The sequence below is a fragment of the Esox lucius genome, chromosome 5 (assembly GCF_011004845.1).
Source record: "Esox lucius isolate fEsoLuc1 chromosome 5, fEsoLuc1.pri, whole genome shotgun sequence".
Lineage (NCBI taxonomy): Eukaryota > Metazoa > Chordata > Actinopteri > Esociformes > Esocidae > Esox > Esox lucius.
In genome coordinates, this window is record NC_047573.1 from 3,638,784 (window position 1) to 3,650,539 (window position 11,756).

The following is an 11,756-nucleotide window of genomic DNA, read 5'->3' on the forward strand; positions in this document are numbered from 1 at the left end:
GGTTCTGTTCGTAATTTTTATGGACAGAATTTCTAGGCGCAGCCAGTGGCCGGAGGGTGTCAGGTTTGGGGACCACACGATTTCGTCTCTGCTCTTTGCGGATGATGTTGTCGTGTTGGCCACTTCAAACCAGGACCTTCAGCATGCACTGGGACGGTTTGCAGCCGAGTGTGAAGCGGTTGGGATGAAAATCAGTACCTCCAAATCCGAGGCCATGGTCCTCAGTCTGAAAAGAGTGGCGTGCCCACTTCAGGTTGGTGGAGAGTTCCTGCCACAAGTGGAGGAGTTTAAGTATATAGGGGTCTTGTTCACGAGTGAGGGAAGGATGGAACGGATGCCTCCTGGACGCCTTCCCGGGAAGGTGTTCCAGGCCCGTCCCACCGGGAGGAGATCCCAGGGAAGACCTAGGACACGCTGGAGGGACTATGTCTCCCGGCTGGCCTGGGAACACCTCGGTGTCCCCCCGGAAGAGCTAGAGGAAGTGTCTAGGGAGAGGGAAGTCTGGGCATCTCTGCTTAGACTGCTGCCCCCGCGACCCGGCCCAGGAACAACCCAGGAACTACCAAGGCACAGGTCTGCCATGAACTGGAAGCTGCTGCAAAACCAGTGTCACTGTCTACAGTGAAGCGAGTGACCATGAACGCCCAAGAAAAAAGCCCCTGCTCCAAAATCAACACCTTCAAGCTCGACTAAAGTTTGCCGCTAACCACATAGGCAAAGAAAAGGCCTCCTGGGGGATAGTTTTATGGTCAAATGAGACAAAGATTGAGTTGATTGGCCACAATAACCAGATTGTACACTGACTTTTGCCAGAAATTTGTGATTTCACGAATTGTTTTCCTTTCCCTATTTATAACATACGGCCACAAATTAACATGTGCATTGAAAATAAACATGTTCCATTCAATTAACACAGAATGAGGAAGTAAGCTCTTGTATTCTGTAGGCTAAAGATTTCAATACTAACAAATTACTATAAACATGTGTTATGTCTGTACTGTTTTACTGTTTAATGTTTAAGATAATATTGTGCCCTTTGTGGTTCATCTGGTAATGCTGTAATGGCTACTCATTGCATGGCCAGGCTTTCGATCTTTTATAAATATTTTAAAGACCTCTTTTTAGATACAAATGTCAAAACAACTTTTAATTAACATTAATCACAATCACATCAGTTATAAGATGACATTGTGTGGCTTACTAAGACTTATAAATGTATAAACTATGCTTAATCAAATGTTTATTAATCCATAATTAATGTTTAAATGTGTGTAGGCTAGTTTATAAAAACTGCTACTGTTGTGTGTCCCACTAAATATTGCACTGATTAACTCTGATCAATTGTCAGCTGAATTTTGTTTGTTTATTTATTATGTCACCAAATCAGTTTGACATCTACACTTGTATTGATTAGATTTAAAATAATGATCATATCAGCAACTATTTTCATAGAATATTTATGTATGCCATTATGTTGGTAGACATCTGATTAAACAAATCAGTGTTTTGACTGAAGACAGATGAGGGTGATGAGCAACATGAACTGCAGGCCCTTTCAAGGTAAGGCTGCCATGGTCTTGCTTAGCAAAACACGGATGAACCAAGAAACCATGCAGTTACCAGTTGACCTTGTTCACTGAAGGTACAATATAGCTACACAGAGTGTTCTCCAGCACCCTGTATTGAAGACAAATTAAAATTACACATGAACAGGTCAAGACCCACTGCCCCTAGCATAAATATTTTCCCAATTCAGTATCGCTGTTCAGCAAGCCCTGAAGGTGGTTGGACAAACATGGCTCGAACTCAGGTCGACATCTGGATGGACCTTTGGGACACTTTCATGGACTTTTGGTTTCCTGGCAACTGCCTACCTTGCTGGAGTGCAGCAGTATTGTGCCTGGGGACTGGGGTCAATATTTCCAGTCTTAGGACCATTTATTAATGTTACTTTAGTTTATGACAGGAGAGACATTCATCTGTAATACTGACAACATACAGTATAGTGAAATGTTTACAGATTTTTTACGGCTGTGCTCAAAGTTTCTAATTGACAGCTGTTAAAACAAACCATGTAATGTAAAAAAAAATCCCAAGAATATGTTTAAGTACTCCGGCAAGGTTACGGTTTCATAGCAGCTTCATAGGTTTGATAGCATTTTTGACAAGTGTTGGTGTTAAAAAGCACTGCTTTGACAGTGTGCCTGAGAAGCAAATCAAGGCAATTATACACTGTTAGGCTTATAGTAATATAGCAACACATGTCTACTCTGCCAGCTGGAGTGAGTGTGTCTGTGTTTTTGTCTTTTTAAAAGTGACAGAATGGAAAGAGCAACTAGGAGGACAACTGGTATTCAAGTATCTGGTATGAAGTACTATAACCATGCAAGCTAGTACATGTACATATGTATTTACAGTAATTACTCATAATATTTAATGTACTGGGTCCATTCTGACTAAAGAGTTCAATCAATCAAATGTATTTATAAAGCACTTTTTACATCAGCAGTTGTCACAAAGTGCTTTTACAAAACACCCAGCCTTAAACCCCAAGTAGCAAACAACAGTAGTGTTGAATTTCAGTGGCTAGGAAAAACTCCCTAAGAAAGCCAAAATTTAGGAAGAAACCTAGAGAGGACCCAGGCTCAGAGGGGTGACCAGTCCACTTCTGGCTGTTCCAGGTGAACATATTAAGATGACAATTTTAATCATTAATAAATGTGTGTGGGCTGAGTCTAGAGTCTATTTAAACTTAGTCCAGGTCGGAAGCATGACCAGATGGACAAGGACAGGGACAACACAGGGGAGGTGTCAGCACAGAGGCAGTTGAAATCTTCAGACATCGTCTCGATCTGCAACACAACCAAAAGGACTCTGGACAGGGTCAGCAAAGGGTCCCCCAAGCCAGGTACTCCACAGATGTGGGCCAGGACCTCATGCCCTCCTATGTTCAAAACGGGAGGAGACTGTGAAAATTCAGAAAATGCATTTCTCATGTCAACAAGAATGAATAGTGGAGAAGAAGAACTTAGTTGAGAAGGAGAACTGTCCCCCCAGCACAATAATATAGCAGGGGGGTCTGGCGACACTGTGGACCTATTTGGGGGAGGCACCGGACAGGGCCCAACAGGCAGGAAATCAATCCAACCACATTCCCAAGCATCAACCAAAGGGACACCCACCGACCGCAACCACCCTGAATGAGGGCCGAGTATTTCCATCAGAGTACAGCCCAAGCGCACAAGCGCGCAACAGAGAGACAACAAGCCAGTGACCCCCAAGAGGCATTGGAGGGAGGGCATCCCAATGGCGATGAGAGCCCACCTGGCAAGACAGCAAGGGTGGACTGTATCAAGCAAATCTGGTCACCTAATCATAGCCTTTCTGGGTCAGACTACACCTAATCATAGACCGTGCTGTAGAGATGAGTCTTTAGTAGACATTTGAAAGTTTGCATTTCTAACCTTAATTGGCAAATCATTCCACAGTAGTGGAGCTCTATGAGAAAAGGCCCTGCCGCCAGCTCTTTGTTTAGAGATTCTAGGTACAATTAAAAGGCCTGCATGTTGCGACCGTAGGTTACATGTAGGTATGTATGGCTGGATCATTTCAGCGAGGTAAGCAGGAGCAAGTCCATGTATTGATTTATAGGTTAACAATAAAACCTTAAAATCAGCCCTAATGCTAACAGGCAGCCAGTGTAAAGAGGCTAGTACAGGAGTAATGTGTTCAAAAGTTTTTGTTCTAGTTAGGATTCTAGCAGCCGTGTGCAGCACTAATTTTATTTATTGATTTGTCAGGGTAACCGGAAAGAAGAGCATTGCAGTAATCTAGTCTAGAAGTAACAAAAGCATGGATTAGTTTTTCTGCATCAGTTTTTAATAAAACATTTCTGATTTTTGCAATGTTTCCTAGATGAAAATACACAACTCTTGAGACATATTTTATATGTTCATCAAAGGAGAGGTCAGGGTCACGGGTAACGCAGAGGTTTCTTACAGTTTTTTGGGATACGACCATCCAGCCGTCGACGTTCCGTGAGATCTGCTAACAACACTCTTTGTTTCTTGGGTCCTAAACCGAGCATTTCTGTTTTTCTTGAGTTTAAAAGCAAGAAGTTTTCGGTCATCCACTTCCTAATATCTGAAAGGCATGCTTCCAAAGTAGCTAATTTGTAGGATTCTCCATGCTTCATTGAAATATATAACTGTGTGTCATCAGCGTAATAGTGAAAGTTTACATCGAGATTTTGGATTACATCACCCAGAGGCAGCATATATAGTGAGAACAATAATTGGCCCAGAACCAAGCCTTGAGGAACACAAAAATATACCTTTGACTTGTCAGAGGATATGCCATCTACACAAACATACTGATATCAGATAAATAAGATTTAAACCAGGCTAGAACATGTCCACGTAGCCCAATATGGGTTTCCAGTCTCTCTAAGAGAAGGGAGTGATCAATAGTGTCAAAAGCAGCACTAAGATCAAGAAGCAACAGGACGGATGCAGAACCTTTGTCTGAGACCATTAGAAGGTCATTTGTTACCTTCACGAGTGCAGTCTCAGTACTATGATGGGATCTGAAACCGGATTGGAGCATTTCATAAATGTTATTTGTCTTCAGGAAGGCATTCAGTTGTTGGGAAACACATTTTTGGAAGATTTTTGAGAGGAACTGGAGGTTCGATATTGGCCTATAATTGTTTAATATGTCAATTTTTTTTAGAAGAAGCTTTATTTCCGCTATTTTTAGTGAGTTTGGTACACATCTGGAGGAAAGGGAGCAATTTATTATGTTCAACATTGGCAGACATTAGCACAGGAAATAGCTCCTTAAGTAATTTTGTTGGAATTAGTTAATGTATTCATTACAGCTAAAGTGAAGACCCACTTCACTTGTTGAGCTTTGTTAACTTTACAACTGTATCGAAGACAAAAAATGTCATTGTTTTTGTTCGCCTCAATCAGGTTGGAGAAATAAGCTGATCAAGCAAATGCGAGTGATTTTTGGTATTGTAGTGTACCGTCTATCCAGTTCAGCCCTCCTACTCAGATAGCAAATTACCTCTTTCTCCCTCATCTCATCTGTAATTTCATTATTAGATGATATTAATTAGCCGATGAGACAGTTGGAATATTGACAAGGATTGGATATCCAATTACCAAGAGCGATGTTTTATTCTGCATTCAACACTTCTATTGCAGGAGAGGTGAGCACCAGTCAGATGTGAGTCTACTAGCAAAGTAGGAGCCACATTCAACAACACTGCAAGGCTCTTTTGCCGAAGCAGACTGTGTTTTGAATAGCAGCTGACAGAATGTCTCTTTCATCTACTTTATAGTGGGCTCGTCTGGCTTTATTATATTACCTTCATCCAGCAAGATGAATCAAGATCACCCCCCGCCCTCCGGCCTGGTTTTTGCTTCCAGGGTAGTTACAGTTAGAATACGAATTGCTTCCACCCAGCTCAATTATCTACCAAAGGCAAAATATTCTTCTAAAGGCGCTGATATACATTTCTTAGGAATTATCACAGTTGAAGTAGGAAAACCTAATACAATACATTCCCTAAGTACCACTGAAGTTTCATTTGGAATCAATGATGCAAATGGGTGCCTTTGACCAAAAACCAAAGGTTTGGTAAATCAAATACTGAGCCATCAAGGTTTAAATTGGAGTTCTGTCCTTGAGATTTGCCAAATCATTAATGATTACCTAATGATGACACTGACATACCAACTCAATGCAGCACTTCTCTTGTATGGGACGCCTCCTAAACGTCTTCTGTCACGTCCCGACTTCCTTCTGTTCAACGATTCTGAGGCCAACATTTTCTGACCAAAGTCTGTGAACAGTTCCAAGGTGTTTGACTTTAATTATCTTCATTCAACAATGTTTCCATTTCTAGATGTTCCTAAATGTAGGAAAATATATTCTTCCAACACAACAGAAGCTTAAAATGTGCATGCCCTTTGTAATACTAAATCATATTAAATATAACCTTTCAGCAAGCCCATCATCAATTTTTAAAGAAATGTATATGCAGGTTACAGATATTTGTTTGAGATTTAAAAAATATCATGAATGGATGTCATTGTTTTAGACCAGTTGCAAATCATGAAATTCAACATTTCACTTAATTTTGAAGAACTATAAAACTTAAATCTAATGTAATTTAACCAATAAATCTGGAAGGTGGCCAATAATAATATGGGGTCAAATTTTTTGCTACGTTGCTACCCAATTAGTAGAAAATAACAATGTCCACTGAAATTTCAGAAATGCAGAACCCCCTATTATCAGCACAACCCCCCCCCCCAGTTTTGAAACATACCTTCAGGTAACGAGAAATCATTTGATCCAATCGTGAATGTTTTTTGATTATTAGTGACAAAAGTTAGCTAACATGCAATTACTTAGCATTTCATATTTAAAGCTATTTAATTAGAGATGTAGATAAAATATACCAACCCCTATTAATGACCAACATCCCTATCGACTACCTTAGTATTGTGTCCAATTACATTATATTTCCTTGGGTAATTTGGTTTCTTTATATAGTCTTCTCTGAAGTGTCTACAAGACAGTTGTAACTAGCTACTTCTCTTGCGTTCCGGTAAAGAAATTAAAGATAGATCAATTCAATGTTACACAATATCTGAATAGTCGAATTTTACAATTTGTAATCTCCATATAAGCCTTTTTTTATTTTATAAAAACAATAACTCAACCTGCATAAATTTCTATAAAAAGTGGCGGGTAAGCTGAAATGTAGGGAGATTGCAAATTGTTCTTTTTGGCACCATTTTTTTAATCAGGAGAACTAGGACCACCTATCAATACACTGTGGCATTCCCATTTTGGAAAACCTAATGGATCATATAATTTCGCATGCTATATCCGTTACCCAGTTCACTTTCATTGAAGCCGGGAAATAATTCCTTTTTAAAAAAAACCGTTTTAATCTCAAAACTGTATAAATTCCAAAAAAGAATGTCTCCACAGTCCAGGATTTGGCTAGATGAAAAAGGCCCCAGGATCAAACATAGCGAACCTTTCCTTTAATTATTCAGGCATCCTTACCATAACAAATTAACTGATAAGGAATGAGATACATTAAGGGCTGGTGGCCGCTCCGGGTTAAGTACAATACGTCTAAATAAAACATATTACAATTTGTCCAGCATATGTCCGTGCTGTCCACTCTGTTGGAAAACTTAGATCAATTAAGCCTTTTTTCAAAACGAGCCTCAATGTTACAGAAAGCCTCGGTGTCCCATCCCTACTGAAATGTTATATTTATAAGCAAAACGTACCATTGCATTGCATTGACATTTTGAACGCAACGATTTTGTTCTGCGCACTCTAAAAACGGCCTCTAATAGGGGTTGGCCAAAGTTAGGGGTTAGTTAGTGATTCAAAACACGGTAGCTATCATTTTCTATGTCACCAATAACCTCAAAATATTGACAAAAAATATTATGACAAAACTGCTGCAGCGGGATACGCCCATAATATAATAGGGAGTTTTAACCTAGCAATTTATCCTGTTGTAGAACTCAAGCTACTTCTTGATAGAGGTAAAAATAAAACATTAGTTGAAGTAAGATTATATTAATACAAAAACAAAAAATAAACACTTGAGTTCTGATAAATCCAAACGTTAGCTAACGTTTAGCTATTTCTAGTAATAGGCTAGTGTGAGAACTTGGTATGCATGGACGATTACCCTAGCTCCATAGCTAGCTAGCTAAGCTAACCAAGTTAGCAAAACTTTCTTGTAGTTCTTGGCGAGAAAAATCTCACCAAGTTTACAGAAAATAAACATAAAAGCTGGAAATAGTACTTAGTAGTAACATTGCAGTTTTCAAGAAAATCCCGTTGTCTTCAGAAATATATATTGTCCTTAAGTTTTTCCCAACAGTCGTTGCATAAAATGCCCCCACAACAGCAGACCAACTTCCCTGCACGTGCAGAGTAGGGTTGGGCGGATCGATCCCAAAATATCGATACTACAGATAATACGTCTCGTTTTTGAAGATCGATTCCAGCGTCAATATAATCAAGACCAGTTTCAGTTTCTCTCTTCTAGGCTGTACCCATTTCATCAAAGAATAGAAATGCCACCCTTTGAAGAAATCTTAGGCCCTTCACCAGTTATCCAGCTCCACTGCTGTTGCTTGCGACTGTGCGCACTTGAACGTATGAGTTGCAGCGCACACCCAGACTACCGCGCCAACCGCCAATCCCACACATAGGCCTACATTCATGGCATGCATGAACACCATGGCTGAACGAAAGAAGAGCATCGTGTGGAGCAATTCCATCGTGTGGAGCAATTTTACAACTGTAAATGAAAACATCCCGAACCATGATGTATTTTGGAAGGTTGTTCGCTACTGTGGCCACACAACCAATTTGTTTTAACATATGAAAACTCACAAGTAACAGAATTCTGAGCTGCGAAAGAACAGAAGGGACTAATTCATCATTAGATTAAATATAGACTATATTCAGACATTCAAATAATATATTTGGCCCATTGAAATTGATCTAAATTACTTATTTTAATGGAATTAAAAAAATATATACCTGTAATATATAAATATGCAGTCTTTCATAGGATATAGACCAAATTATTGGATTTCACCTAGAACTCTGGATATTACGATCTCCCCTACATGAAAGCACGTAATCCGTTTTTAATAATAAACATTATCGATATTGGTGATTCTGGCCCTGTATTACTTATTGGATCAAACCCAATATACCAGCACACTGTAAGCCATTATAATTACTGTTCACCAACCTAAACATTTTATGAATGGTTCATGAATACCATATTGTAGATATCTAATGATAGAATGGACATTATGGAAAGTAAAAAGCTGTATCAAATTACAAGCAATCTGAGTGTGATGTTCTTCATTAGCCTCAGTTTACGGTACGTGTGTCTGTGACATTTCAATTAGAATCAAGTTCTATGCCTTTGGTTTCTATGGAGAAGTGTTATCCAATATTCCTCCTAAAGAGTTACACTCTCTCACCTCTGTAGTCTTTCACTGCAGATGATCCAGTTACACACAGACTCACTGTTGCTCGCATGCACATGCACATGCACATGCACATGCACGCACACACATCACCGGCACTCAGGGCAGCTGGCCCACACTCTCCCATGATGCATTGTTCTGGTTACATCAGCTGTCTCCACTATAACCTAACTTATTTCTCTCTTTTGTTCTGTCTAGTGATTCACTGTGTCCCAAATAGCCCCCAGCCAAGTCAGAAGTATGCAATATGATGGGAATAGGGAGCCAATTGGGACACATGGTCCATCTTTTCATTAGTCCTGATATATTCCTGCTTGATACAAGGGCAGAGATAAGAACCTGGCTTCCCTCCACGGATACCTCATTAAATGATGGCAGGGGGGTGTGTGTGTGCGTCTTCTCAAGTGGAACCGCAGTGTGTTGGAGAGGTTGCCAAAATCTCCACAGGGGAGTGCTGAGGTCACAGAAGTTACCGTTTTTGGCAACTTTAGCCTTTTTCTCATAGCTCCTTCTCGTTGCTCTGGATCATTTTTACTCCTCATCACTTGCAGTGAATTTCATTCATATTCAAGTGACTTAGCACATGCTGTACTCGAGAATACTGAGCAAATGTGCTAGCACATATTCTGTATTTAATCAGGGGCACTGTGTAGAATCCTGCCTCTAAACAATAACACAACTTGTTGCCTTGTCCTCCACCCTAACCAAACAAGATCCGGAATAGTATCACCTACAGTAGTCCAGGATGGTGTAGGTTGGGAAGGATAGTATTATCTAGTCCAGGATGGTGTTGGTTGGGAAGGATAGTATTATCTAGTCCAGGATGGTGTTGGTTGGGAAAGATAGTATTACCTTGTCCAGGATGGTGTAGGTTAGGAAAGATAGTATTACCTTGTCCAGGATGGTGTAGGTTGGGAAGGATAGTATTATCTAGTCCAGGATGGTGTTGGTAGGGAAAGATAGTATTACCTTGTCCAGGATGGTGTAGGTTGGGAAAGATAGTATTACCTTGTCCAGGATGGTGTAGGTTGGGAAGGATAGTATTATCTAGTCCAGGATGGTGTTGGTTGGGAAAGATAGTATTACCTTGTCCAGGATGGTGTAGGTTGGGAAAGATAGTATTACCTTGTCCAGGATGGTGTAGGTTGGGAAGGATAGTATTATCTAGTCCAGGATGGTGTAGGTTGGGAAAGATAGTATTATCTAGTCCAGGATGGTGTATGTTGGGAAGGACATTTTAAACAGGGAATATATAAGGCACTTGGATACATTCTGTAAAAAAAAATATAGAAATATTAACTTAAAACATTAACTGGAAATGTCTACTAGTTGTTTTTGCTTGTTGTTAATCAACTGTTACAGTATATATTGCCCCTTTAAATTAATGTGCTTTTATTGAAATAACATTTGGAAATACATTGCCAAAGCACAATGTCACATGTTAGGTATTGGTCCCTAACATGGTAATGCCCAAAATACCTTGAAAGAAGTATTACATTTTTCTCCCGATTATACTTTGGTACAAGAGACCAACTATCCTTGCCCATGACTGGTTAATTTAGCTAGCTGAAAAGGGTTTAACGTCAGCAGCTACATTTTAGGCAATCCTTTTAGTTCCCATCGTGCTCTCTGATGGCTCATCTCTACCATTCAGTCCAAAAGATGTTCACTCAGAGAGAATATTCGGTAATATTTAGGTACAATGCCTAGTAATTGAGAACTGTAGATGAACTTCCACCGTACATTAGGACATGGACGTTTTTTCCCTAAGGGCATTGCAGGGAGTGTCACAAGGTACAGGAACGAGTGTTTTAAGTATTAGAAAAAAATACAATGTTAAACAAAATAATCTCCCTACTCTGAATACATGTTACATAACAGTAGATACAACAGAGATTATCCAAATCCCTGTGTAATTTATTCTGTTGGGGTTTATCAAAGATTGTAAAAAGACCAAAATAAACCATGGAAGGGGTACCAAAGTGTGCAATCACAGTAGTCTTGCTTTATAAAAGAGAACCAGTGGAGCACAAACAACACTGTGAGCAAACAAAAGTTATCACAACCAATTTACTTATTTTCCCCCTTGAAGTATATACTTCAACTGTTCAACTGTTAAATAGGTCTTCTAACCATTAGTAAGCTTCCTGCCCTCCTGTAATGACACCTCAGGGCACTCTTAGGCAGCAAACTGCTCTAGTTCTGCAACGTTCAAACGGTCCCTTTAACCAGTCCCTAGATTCATTACGGTCCACAGAACAGTCCATCACTTCTTCAGTTATTCCTGAGTGCTTTCAGATGTGTTTGGTGTTGCTGTCCTGCTAATTGGCCCAAAACATTAGACACAGGCACACTTTTGGGACACTTGTTTCAAGCTGCCCCTTCACCCAGCAACTAGTCTCATCACGGTCCACTTCAAAACAGCCCATCACTTTTTTAGCCATTCCTGAGTGCTTTCGGATCGGTTTGGGGTCACTGTCCTGCTAACTGACCCAAAACGCTGAACAGAGACCCACTTTCGAGATACTGGTTTGATAATCAGCTTATTAACATGATGCCTTTCACGCATTCAAGTGCCCTTGTGCCAGAGGCTGAGAAACAACCCCCACAGCATTAGCAATAGTCCTCCTCATTTTACTTGGTCTTTTCTTTGAACACTCCATTTCGTCATCTGTAAAAACATGGTTTATCTGTTTG